This window comes from Oncorhynchus mykiss, chromosome 1 (genome assembly GCF_013265735.2).
Source record: "Oncorhynchus mykiss isolate Arlee chromosome 1, USDA_OmykA_1.1, whole genome shotgun sequence".
NCBI classification, from domain to species: Eukaryota; Metazoa; Chordata; class Actinopteri; order Salmoniformes; family Salmonidae; genus Oncorhynchus; species Oncorhynchus mykiss.
Genome location: NC_048565.1, coordinates 10,533,393 through 10,545,907, shown reverse-complemented (window position 1 = coordinate 10,545,907; position 12,515 = coordinate 10,533,393). Strand labels below are relative to the sequence as shown.

Here is a 12,515-nt window from a genome sequence, read left to right as displayed (position 1 = left end):
GGGAGTGATGGGGTATTACTATCAGAGGTGGTGGGGCTGTCTGTCACCCTCTGGGGAGTGATGGGGTATTACTATCAGAGGTGGTGGGGCTGTCTGTCACCATCTGGGGAGTGATGGGGTGTTACTATCAGAGGTGGTGGGGCTGTCTGTCACCCTCTGGGGAGTGATGGGGTGTTACTATCAGAGGTGGTGGGGCTGTCTGCCACCCTCTGGGGAGTGATGGGTTGGCTTGGGTGGTTGGAGTCTTTTAAAATTTTCCAGGCCTTCCCTTGACACTGCCTGGTATAGAGGTCCTGGATGGCAGGGAGCTCAGCCCCAGTGATGTAGGCTCCCGGGCTCCCGAGTGACGCAGCGGTCTAAGGCACTGATTCTCAGTGCAAGAGGTGTGAGTAAACAGTCCATGGTTTGAATCCAAGCTGTATCACATCTGGCTGTGATTGGGAGTCCCATACGGTGGTGCACAATTGGCCTAGCGTCATCTGGAGTAGGCTGTCATTGTAAATAAGAATTTGTTCTTAACACACCCCCTCGGTAGCACCTTGCGATTGAGGGAGGTGCAGTTGCCATACTGTAGAACAATTTAAGCATCTGAGGAGTCATGACAAATCTTTTCAACCTTCTTCATGACTGTGCTGGTGTGAGAGGACCATGTCCTTAGTGATGTGGACATTGAGGAACTTGAAGCTCTCAAAGCACTCCATTAAAGCCCTGTCGATGTGGATGGGGGCGTGCTCGCCCCTCCATTTGTGGATGGGGGCGTGCTCGCCCCTCCATTCCTCCCTGTAGGCCGTCTCATCGTTGTCGGTGATCAGGCTTACCACGTTGTGTCGTCAGCAAACAGGAGAGAGAGAGAGAGTCGGAGAGAGAGTAGGGGAGAGAGAGATATGACATTTGTAATGTCTTTCTTGTTTTGAAACTTCTGTATGTGTAATGTTTACTGTTCATTTTTATTGTTTATTTCACTTTATATATTATCTACCTCACTTGCTTTGGCAATGTTAACACGTTTCCCATGCCAATAAAGCCCTTGAATTGAATTGAATTGAATTGAGAGAGAGAGAGAGAGAGAGAGAGAGAGAGAGAGAGAGAGAGAGAGAGAGAGAGAGAGAGAGAGAGAGACGATAAGAGCACCCAGTGTAGTCGACTCAAAGCTGTGCCATGGATTGCCCATGTCAAGAAGTGAGTGTTCCTCTTTCCTTCCATGCACTAACCCACATGTCCCTAGCCCCAGTGAAATGTACCATGTTAAGCCTCCACGCCACCAGGGGAAAAGTGGTGTGCGGCTCTCGAAGGTTTATCGGCCTGATTAAATTAGGCAACGGTGAATAAAGATATGGGGAAGGGGAAAAAAACACCATCAAATCACACCAAACGATTTATTAAGTGCTCATATTGATTAGCCCCCATTTGACCTTTTATGGTGTTACATATCACACCGCGTTTAAAACACAGAGTACTGAACGGAGGAGGGGAGGGGGAGAATGACACTGGTTCTTTGTCACAGAGTGTACACTAGAGATGGGTCCCAATCCATTATGGGCGGCAGGTAGCCTAGCAGTTAAGAGCGTTGAGCCAGTGACCGAAAGTTTGCTGGTTTGAATCTCTGAGCCAACTATCTGTTGATCTGCACTTGAGCAAGGCTCCTGTAAATCGATCTGGATTAGAGTGTTTGCTGAATTACTAAAATGTGAGATTTTTTTTTATCTGGGCCCCTTGAAATGTTCACTACACAAATACAGCACAGACTCAAATTGGAGGACTGTCCTTTTTAGTGTTGACCCTCCCAAACTTGCATGGCAGGTCTACCCCTATTCTGTTTTCTGGGCCAATCAATTTAGGTTGGCAACAGCCTAAAGACTAATAAACACAAGTGTTGACATAATTAGGTTTGAAGTTGTTCATTATCAATTATAATAGATTAGGATAGAGCCTAAGGCCAAACGATGGAGGCTAACTTGTACTTGTAGAGGATGAACCAGTCATTCATGCATGTTAACTGGAATTCAGGCAGGGGATCAGTAACAGCTGATTTGAAAACAACATTATTACATCACTAACGTATTTCAGCCAAACGCTCCCTTTATAGAGCGTTTAAAAAGCTGTCATTTATTGACAAAGACAACACTTTAAAAAAAATATTTGGTTTTGAAATAGCCTAGGGACTGATTAATTAGGTTTGCACCTCTAATAATGCTATGAATTCTTAAATCAGATTGCAACTACTGTACTGCGTCTATTCTATACGTTTCAGAGCTAAAGTAAGATTAAGAACATTGGTTAATTAATGATCACTATTTCTACGTTACATCAACCGCTACCCTTCAGCCCCCACCCTCTCCTGACCCAGGGTTTCTACATGGGGTCGACCGTGAACGTTTCCAATAACGTTCGACCCCAAATCCTCATCTGTTCCGTCTACGAGCGGTAGGTAACGTCAGCGCAGAGAGGCAGTACCGTTTTTTTTTTTTTGTTGAAGGGGGTAACTCGACTAGGGGGGCACTCGACACCCATCTCCCGAACCCCAGTCGAATGAGGTGGATTTAGGACGAAAATAATCCATACCTGCGACGTGGAGATAAAACACAGCAACAAACAGATACGCATTTGTAAGTTATCGCACGGCTCGGGTTTTAGTTCCATTGTGGCGATCAACAAAGGGAATGATGTGAAAACAGAAAACAGACTTGCAAAGGGCGTGATTGTAGCGGTGGTTTGCCCCGTATAAAAGCGACTACGTTTTTTACACAACTGACATGTTTTATTATTCTTCAGTTTGTTTTTATTTCATGGATGCAAAATAAGCCTTTTTTGGAGGAGAAATTGAATTGTAAATTGTCCCTCATATACCCCCCATAAACAAACTCGGAGGGGGGGCAGTTTAATATATATATATTTTTATATATCTCACGCCACTCAAGTAAGTGTTTACTACTTTCTTTCTAACGTTTTTGCTGAAATGTGAACGAACATGTAGTTGTTTGATACAAAGTTACTATTCATAGGCTGTAAGCATTTTCCCACGTAGGCTACAACGTAATGTTACTTGTTACCCGCAGATGGCTTTGTTCAACTTCACAAAACGAATACTATTTAACAGACTTAATTCATACAGTATGGAGAAGTTGTATTATAACTGTATAATTACAACAAAACATTTCAACCATAATTAGAAAAGTAATTCGTATTTTATTTTATTTTACTCATTCTCACAGTCAGCAACACATTGGATACGAATAAAGCTACAATGTTTCAGTATATAGCCAAGCCTTTTAAAAGTATCGAAATAATTTATACAGTAAAATATTTGATGATAACTATTTTTGGTTTATAGCTTTAGTCTGTCTGTGTAGGCTAGTTAAATGCATTCTCTTTTAAGGTGTGTTTGTATTTCAAACAACCATTTCAATACGGCGAGGCGCAATTGGTGTCTTGTGCTCTGGGAATATGCATATTTCACTTCGTTCCCAAGGACGACCAATCTGGCAAGACTGTTGTTATGTCTGTTGAGATGAGCTACATTGTAGGAGCTACTATTGACGAGTTGTTTGGGGTGATTGTTATAATTGTCATTGGGCATACAGTATGTAGGCCTGTCCCAAATTAGAGTATAGCTCAGACAAAGATTGAAGCTGAGCTGTTGAGCTGTCTGTTATATCATTCTATAACATCAGTTCAATAAACTGGTGAAGAGGCAGTGAACTTCAGCTGATGCATACTGTGCTAGGTTGTTTATTACACGGTTAAGGTTCCCACTGGCAGTGCTGAATGATCCTGTTTTATGTAGGATTAATCAAAATTTTAATCACAATTGGACTTGCTTTTTGCATCTAAGCACTTTCTAGGCAAGTCAGTTAAGAACAAATTCTTATTTACATTGACGGATGACGGCCTACCCCGGCCAAACCCTAACCCCGGACAAATTCTGGGCCAATTGTGCGCCGCCCTATGGGACTCCCAATCACGGCCGGTTGTGATACAGCCTGGAATCGAACCAGTGTCTGTAGTGACGCCTCTAGCACTGAGATGCAGTGCCGTAGACAGCTGCCCCACTCGGGAGCCCAACATTATTTTCCTGATAAAAGTGTGATATATGCATGGAAATATAATTAAATAGAATCAAGGTGGCAGGTAGGGGTGGCAGGTAGCCTAGTGGTTAGAATGTTAAGCCAGTAACCAAAAGTTTGCTGGATCGAATCGCTGAGCTGACAAGATACAAATCTGTCATTCTGCCCCTGAACATGGCAATTAACCAACTGTTCCTCGGTAGGCCGTCACTGTAAATAAGAATGTGTTCTTAACTGACCTGCCTAGTTAAATAAAGGTTAACTTTACAAATAGTAATAGCCTAGCCTATTTCGAACAGTGGTCTGCTGTGAAATACTGAATGTTTGGACTATATAAAACAGTGTTCTATATCTGTAGAGAAGCCTTCTATTACATGTAACCACCATCCTCTAGTCCAGGGGTGGGCAATACCAGTCCTCCAGGGCCTGATTGGTGTCACAGTTTTGCCCCAGCTAACACACCTGACTCCAATAATCACCTAATCATGATCTTCAGTTTAGAATGCAATTTGATGAATCAGCTGTGTTTGCTAGGGATGGAGAAAAATGGTGACACCAATCAGGACCTCGAGGACTGGAGTTGCCCACCCCTGTTCTAGTCTAATGCAACGATAGCGGGTTCACAAAATACATATATTGATGTCTATGTCAACTAAAAAACATGCAATCGGCCATAATTTTTTTCTCCCAGGCAATTTATATTGTGAGTTTTGTTATGCTATCATTCTTGTAGTTAAACATTACATCTTGGTGTTGGCTAGAATAAAATGAACTAATTTGTAATGATGAGATCCACATGTCGATTGTCAGAAAAGAGAAAAGTGGCGTCCTTCAGAGAAATTGGACAACACCTCACATGTAAAGAGGCACATATCAACTGTGTCCAGCATCCTTAATGTCACTTTAATTGAACAATTTATCACCACTGATCTTTGTCAGATGCTAGAAAAGGAAGCAGAGGAAAACAAACGGAAGAGGAACGCTGCCAGGCAGGCAGAGGCAGTTAGCTGAGACCAGAGGATGTCACAGGCTTTGTATCTGCCTTCAGATAAACAAATCAATGCATTTGACTGACAAGCCCATAAGGAGTTGAAATGAATAGAATTTGGTAATTGATGTAAACATTTCATATGAAAAACTTTTGATTCCACCAAAACCTTGGGGAGGGTTGGGTTTTTTTCTCACTTGTAAGTGAAAAAGTTAATTGAATTATTCCCCCGTATATGATTTTTGTACAAATGTATTTGTAGGTGTCCCCCCGAGGGTTTTGAAATTCATTTCCTCGCAATTATTACTTTCTAATATTTTTTTTCCTCTTTCCCCCTCACTTATCCGAATGTCCGTATGGTGCTTTTTCTAAATGTTTGCAAAGGATCAAAGGAGGTGATTCCAGACTCTAGTCTTCAGGCCCGCTGTCAGAGTAAATAGTAATTTCACTAAACATTTAACTTTGAAGATGTTAGACTTTCTGCCTCTCACTTTGAGGCCTGTTTTAGAGGCTCACACGTGGCAATGGGTCTTATTACCCTAGATTGCAGGACTTTCAACGTCGCTCCACTTCGTCAAACAATTGAAAAAAAAAATCATTTTATAGACCATTTAATGCAGTGCTAGGCCTAAGTGTTTTTCTATTGGGTGCTTCTTACTACGTAGTGCCATGTTGATTGCATTTGAAACCAAATTAGATAAATTTAGGTGACATCAAGGGTTTTCCAATTAGCCGCGCTGCTCATCGACTTCAGACGCCATGGTAACATGGAGCATTAATAGCAGCTGCACCAGAGGACTCCATCGTGTTATTAGGGAGAAGGAGAGAGAGGGATAGAGAGATGAACCAGCGGACTCCATCGTGTTATTAGAGACCGGAAGACTCCATCGTGTTATTAGAGACCAGAGGACTCCATTGTGTTATTAGAGAGAAGGAGAGAGATGGATAGAGAGATGCAGCAGTGGCTCGTATCGTCGTTGAGGGAGGAGACCTTTTAAGTGGTTGGTTAATGGAAACTGTTGATCGTGACTTTCATCTACTTGCTGTACATGAGTGGTATGAGTGGTTTGTGACTCAACCCATCGTCAAGATCTTGGATCATAGACAGTAGCCTCTATTCAAACTGCCCAAAAAGAGGGTAGAAAAACAGGCAATATCCCATACACTACTTACTGCTTATATCTTTCCACCTTTCCTCTCCTGCGCTGTGGCCACAGGGGATAAGAGATTAGGGCTGTGGAATTATTGACCGATTCGCTCAGACGTGTTCCCCTGACTCCGAGTCCGAATCAGTAGATTGGCCGTGTCAACAGCCCTCTGTTAGAAGTGAAAAACAGCCTCTGAGATTCCTCCAAATTATATTTACACATGGGTTCCCCCTGAGCACAAAGGATGGCCCAGAACAAGCAGCGCTCGCTTTAGGGGTGCCGTTGGGTCAGAGCCCTGGACCAGATTTAGGGGTTCCGCGGGGTCGGAGCACGGGACCAGATAAGACAGGCAGTAATGGAACTCAACATGATTGATCCATCTCACTCAAGGTTAAAGTCCATCTCACAGTTGGCTGCACGCCTGAGCTAGGCCGGGAGTCTCCTTTCTATCTCTGTCGGCTTTTCCTAAACCTGCCAACAGACAGATAAAGCTAAAGCTCTGTCCCTGCTTTGTACCCCACAACTTCCTCTTGTCTATCTGATGGCTCTAAAAGGACTTTGTGGACACACTACCAGGGCCTTGGCATCCCTTGCCCCCAGATACCGGGTTTACACCATAGGCGCAACTTTGGTTTTAGAAGTGGGGTGGGACATATATATATATATTTTTTTATCCGGTCGGATAAACACTCCAAACAGCCTACCTGACTGCTTGGAGGCGTCTGCATGGTCCTAAAGCACACCGTTGCCTGATTTTGTATCACATTCCAATGATAAAACTGGGGGGGACAAAAATTCAATTTGAGAATGTGGGGTCCCTGTCCCCAGTGAACGTTGCGCCCCTGATTGTCTATCTGATAGCTCTAAAGTGACTTTGTGGACACACTCCCCTGGGTCTTGGCATCCCTTGTCCCCAGATACCGGGGTTTACACCAATGATTTGCTCCTGTTCTTTTGATGTTGATGTGTTGATACACTTAGAAAAAATGTGCTATCTAGAACCTAAAAGGGTTCTTTGGCTGTCCCGATAGGAGAAACCTTTGAATAAACCTTTTTCGGTTCCAGGTAGAAATGTTTTGTTTCCAGGTAGAACCCTTCTGAGTTCCATGTAGAACAATTTAAGCAGAGGGTTCTACATGGAACCCTCTGTTCTATCTGGAACCAAAAAGGGTTCGGGGACAGTCGAAGAACACTTTGGAACCCATTTTTCTAAGAGTGTACAGTAATGCTTAATTCACTTTGTGGAAGGGAACCCCCCTCGTTTGACGGCTATTCCGGCTCTTCCCCCCCCATCTCAATGCTCCGTCTTTATGGTTATGGAGTTAATGTGAACTGGTGTTTCATGGAGAGGTTGTAATTAACACCCTGTCTGGAATAAACCAGGCTGTTTGGCTTTTTCTCTCTCTCATGTCCCCTCTGATTCCACCACTGGACTGCTCTCTAGCTTGTTCAGTGTGATTACCAGCTGGCGTCCTCAGATTGATGGCGCCTCCCCCTTGGGGCATCCTCAAAAAACAGGTTCTCTCAGGAACTCCAACCAGAGTTATGACCCCTAGTTGTGGAGAGCCGCTGACACCCTATTCATACACCCCAATGGGTCATTATGGCAGGTTGGGATTGGCCCATTTATTCTCCAGTTAGGGTCCAGACCGGATGGCTGATGTGTCACATTGAGCCTTTGGCAGGGGGGGATTTGTGAAGTCAGTTTGAGTTGTGTCCTGGTGGAGTGCTGTAGTGGAGGAGGTCTTACAGTTCATTCTCAATCAATGCTGTTGATCGCCCCAACATGTTGATATAAAAGGAATTTTAGGAAAATGGAGATGATTTTCTGAAACAGCACCTGACACGTATAAGAACAAGAGAAGATGTACAGTGTATACACAGGTACACCTTTGTTTTCTGCTTTTCAAAACCAGTAGTGCTGAACGATTAGCGTTTTTTGATGTCACTTCGGTTTCAGTTTGATTACAAAACAAATAATCACGGTTTTCGGTTACAATTATTATTATTTTTAAACATTAAATGCACTATGCATCATGTGGGTTGAACGCTAACAACAAAGAATAAAACAATACAAGTCCCATGACTAGTGACGGCCCATTATCACTTATTAACCATCATTTTTCACATTACTTTACTTTAATCAAATATTTCAGATATTGTGTATATTACATCTTGTTTTATTTGATGACTTTATTATTTTATTCCAAGTCATCATCTCATCTCTCAAGAACTGCTGCCTTCTATCAAAATCACTATTTTAGTAGTAAATAAGGCGTGCTTTTATGGCTCCTGAATACCAACTATCAATCACTTAGATCATGTATTTTCAGGCTCGCGAAGCAACTGCTTTCTATCCCTGTCGATCACCAGTTCTCTCTTGTCTCCATGTCTTGTGCCGTACAGACCGGATAAGTTGAAGCGGGCGAGCAATGGATTATGGTCATTGTAGTTAATTCCAACGTTTTATGCGCTAAACTGTGTAGAATATTGGCCTGTTGGGAACTTAAATTCCCTACTACATTGCACAGTTCAGGCTTGATCTGGTTTATCTCTACAGAAATTGCACATGGAGCTCACAAAAGTATACACCTCACACACATGGTTATGTGCTTAAAAGAAAAACGGAGACACCTGTACCATGTCAGATATCTTTTTGAGTTTGCATCCCAATATTACATTTTATATACATCACAGAAGACTGAAATATAACAAAACTGTTTGACAAAGAAACACAATGTTAATTAATTTGGAAATGATGAAAAAAAGATGAATAACATTTCACCCATGAAGGCCACTAGTTAATTTGACTGCAGAAAAGGGCTACGGCACAACATCTCACTTGAATTAGACCTTTTGTTTAACATTTCCATTAGCAATGCATGAGGTTCACTAGAAGGCCAAAATGTGACCTTATAAATAAGGATTTTTTCCCCCTCAGCTTTAGCATTTCAGTGCTATAGAAAGTGGTAATGTTGATGTGTTTACATGCCCTGGGGAGCCCCATTCTGCTTCATTCTCCTGAAGAGAGTGATGCCAATAGGGCTTCAGGCTTGGGAGGGGGGCCACTGCTATACATACACATAAGATGATAACTGTAGTAGATGGTTAGGTAGTTGGTTAGGTAGTAAGAACGCCTGCTCATTCCCGGGTGGGGGGACGTTTAAGCGTTGGGGGGGGGGGGGGGGCGTTTGAGCGTAGAGTCTAAAGGAGCTGAAAAGGCCTGTAGGGGAGAGAAATGCAGAGAAGGGGGGAGAAAAAGAGCAAAAGAGGGAGATAGTGGTTTTCATGTGCTAAAAGCTGTTAATCCTCTGGCTTTTGTGTCTGAACAGAAAGCTCAGGACAAGATGGCTAGGCCCGGGAGCATTCAGAAGCCCTTCTTTTGTTGTCAGACTCACCCAAACCGACGGACATCTGGTAGGGGAAGCAGGGAACGGGGATAGAAATGGGGGGACTCTCAGCTGGTTGGGGATTGGGGGAGAAAGTGGGGAGGGGGGAGGGGGGAGGTGAAGGGGGTGTTGTCATAGAGAAAAGAGTGGAACGACCAATGGGAGTTGGCAGATAATTGATGGATGTCAGTAATTGTTTGTAGTTCAAGCATGAAAACATGGGCCTCTGGGAGGCTGGGGAGAGAGGGAGAGAGGGAGAGAAAGAGAGATGGGGGAGGACAACCGACCTGGCTGCCCACATCCATCACTCAAGTCTGGCTAGGGTTAAACAGGAGTAAGTACCTTTCTGTCAAGTTTGTTCATCTCTGTGCATTGGGGATAAGGGGGCTATTCGTCCTGGTTATGACGAATAGCATAGCGGTCTGGGAGCCCCCTATGCGGTAACAAGTCTAAATGGGAGAAAGGCATGCAGACTTCTGCTATCATATCAAGCTTAATTCGATTTGTATGCAGATGCAGTTTTTCGTGTGACTGGATTTCAGAAGAGCACATACTCCAGTCTGGAAACCAAAATGACTCTGCACCATGGTGTGTATAAAAGAGAGAGAGGGAGCGAGTGGAGATGCATTTTGTTCCCCCTCGCCTTTGCCGTGAATCACGAGCTTATCTCTTGGAAGCAAGTACACCTTTCGGAGGAGAAGAAGACATTTCTATGTAAACACCCCGAAACCCCTGCTGTATTCCAGTAGACAAGTAAGAGACTGGGAGGATGAACCACCATTTTCTTTTTAGAAGAAGAAGAAGATCATCTTTTGTTTTTCCCAGACATTTGTTGTGGTAAATTCTTGGCTGTTTGGACGCAACTTTTACAATGGTAGGTGGGATGACGGCAAAGGTGAAGATCTCTTTTACAGTACTGCCACACACGCTGACTGACTGACTGACAGAGGAAGGAAGGAACATGTGCCCCTGATGCACCAAAGCCCTTCACACACGCTGACTGACTGACTGACAGAGGAAGGAAGGAACATGTCCCCCTGATGCACCAAAGCCCTTCACACACGCTGACTGACTGACTGACAGAGGAAGGAAGGAACATGTCCCCCTGATGCACCAAAGCCCTTCACACACGCCAAACTTTAGTCTCTTTTATCTCTTCTCCCATTCTTTCCTCACTCCTGAAGTTTTAACACTGCAGTGGTAGCTGAACGTAATTGGGAAGGGGAGAAAATAAATAAATGAACTCTTGTGTGTCACTGATTAGAAACAAATAGGGCCTCCAGAGAACGACAACCAATCAGAGAGATACAGTGCTTTGACCAGAGGGAGGGGTAGCTATATAGTCTTCTTATTTATTTATTATATGCATCCTAAAATACATTTTGGGAGTTTATTATTTTTTTCATTATTTTTGTAGGCAGGTTATATTTTTTTGTAATAGGGGAGATTGTCTCCAACATTAAACTTATACTTATTTTGTTCCAAAAGGTTTTGGAAGGTCTTTTCCAGTGTCAAGATTATGTACAGATTAGAGAAAATCACTGATGACACTTCGCCGTATCCTTGTAATCTTTAGGCTTCCGACGTTGCTGAAGCGTTACCCTAGCGTTGTCACGGCGTTCCACGCTGACCTTGCCGTTTTTCATTCAGCAGCAGCGTGCTGAGAAAGAACTGCTGGTTTATCTGATAGGAATGGAACAGTGAAGGGAGAACAAGAATGGTTTGTTTACAAGGAAATAAATGGCGCTGTTATCTGGCACTGTCTATTTGCCGATTGATGCGAGGCGATAGTGTCAAGAAATAAAAGCAGTGTGGAGCAGGCATTGGTGGATTAGGGCCTGCGGTGTATGTTGGTGAGGCAGGGAGCTCTCACACCGAGCGTTGCATGGGGAGATATAGAGGCCCTGTCATATGCGCTACGAAGAAATATGGAGTATTGATATGAGGAATTGGTGTTTGAGGCAGGAAGAAGGAGTTATGGAAGTGCTGTTACATGCACACACACACGCGCGCACGTGCGCGCGCACACACACACACGCACACTCACACACACAACCCCATCAGAGAAAGCGATGGGACATCTCGGCGGGACAGCCGTTGTTACCGAACCCTATTTGACTGAGCACATGGGTTGGCGCTCCCTCTCCCATCGGTGGTGGGGTATGGGGGGAAAAGTATCCCCCCATGACGTGCTGTCATGCAGCCTCCAATCTCTAGTCGCGACGGGGTGGAGGTGGAGAAGAAGAGAGGTAACAGGAGGGGAACAAAAGCAGGTCTGAGGGGAGCAACAGGTGGAGTATGGGAGCTGTCCTGGGGTGAAGAGAGGGATGGAGAGGGGGGGGCAAAGATGGAGAAAGAGAGCTAGAGAGTGGCATGGCAGATAGAGAGCCTGGAGGAGAAGTAGAAGGGAGCTGGAGAGACAGGGCTAGCTGTCATTAGCATTGAGATAAAGGTGGACTAATGAACTTGAGATAAAGGCGGGCTAATGAATTTGAGATATAGGTTCCATAAAAGCAAAGAGAGAAATAGACAACGGGCTGACTTCAGCTCCACCAACCAAAGCCAAACTCTCCACACGTCAGGGTGCTCCGAACCCCATTCCACCCAAGATGGCTGCACGCTGCTTTACTTGCCAACTGCTGTGGCAAAGCCCCTGCCAGGGCCATATTAGATTGGCAATGCCAGATGAGGAGTGGCTGAATACAAATGACCCTGTGCCAAACAGATTATTAATCTCTCTGCATCTCTGTCTGTGCAGTGGGTTGTAGCTAGCATGCTACAGGGTATAGTTTGTAAAGTAGAGAGGGTGTACGTCTAAGTGGACTTTAGTTCATTTTCTTGTGTTTGTGTGTTTGTTTTCCCACCACTGCCAACCTCTATAAGTATTTTCCTTGGCTGCGCAATAATGTAACTCTACAGTTGCCTG

The 12,515-nt window shown here is 44.1% G+C and overlaps 1 protein-coding gene across 19 annotated transcripts in view; it reads left to right on the top strand.

Moving 5' to 3' along the window:
- Positions 1-12,515, top strand: part of LOC110522842 (receptor-type tyrosine-protein phosphatase S) — a 402,253-nt gene that overhangs the window by 76,672 nt on the left and 313,066 nt on the right. For 9 of the 19 annotated variants that reach the window (XM_036940331.1, XM_036940246.1, XM_036940105.1 and 6 more), the window contains exon 1: positions 2,439-2,917. The exons of 1 other annotated variant lie outside the window; for it this stretch is intronic. The gene's annotated coding sequence lies outside the window, so the exon portion shown is untranslated. Of the gene's footprint in view, positions 1-2,437; positions 2,918-12,515 lie in introns of those variants that run through there. 9 more of the 19 variants (XM_036939708.1, XM_036939672.1, XM_036940421.1 and 6 more) reach the window with 7 other exon arrangements.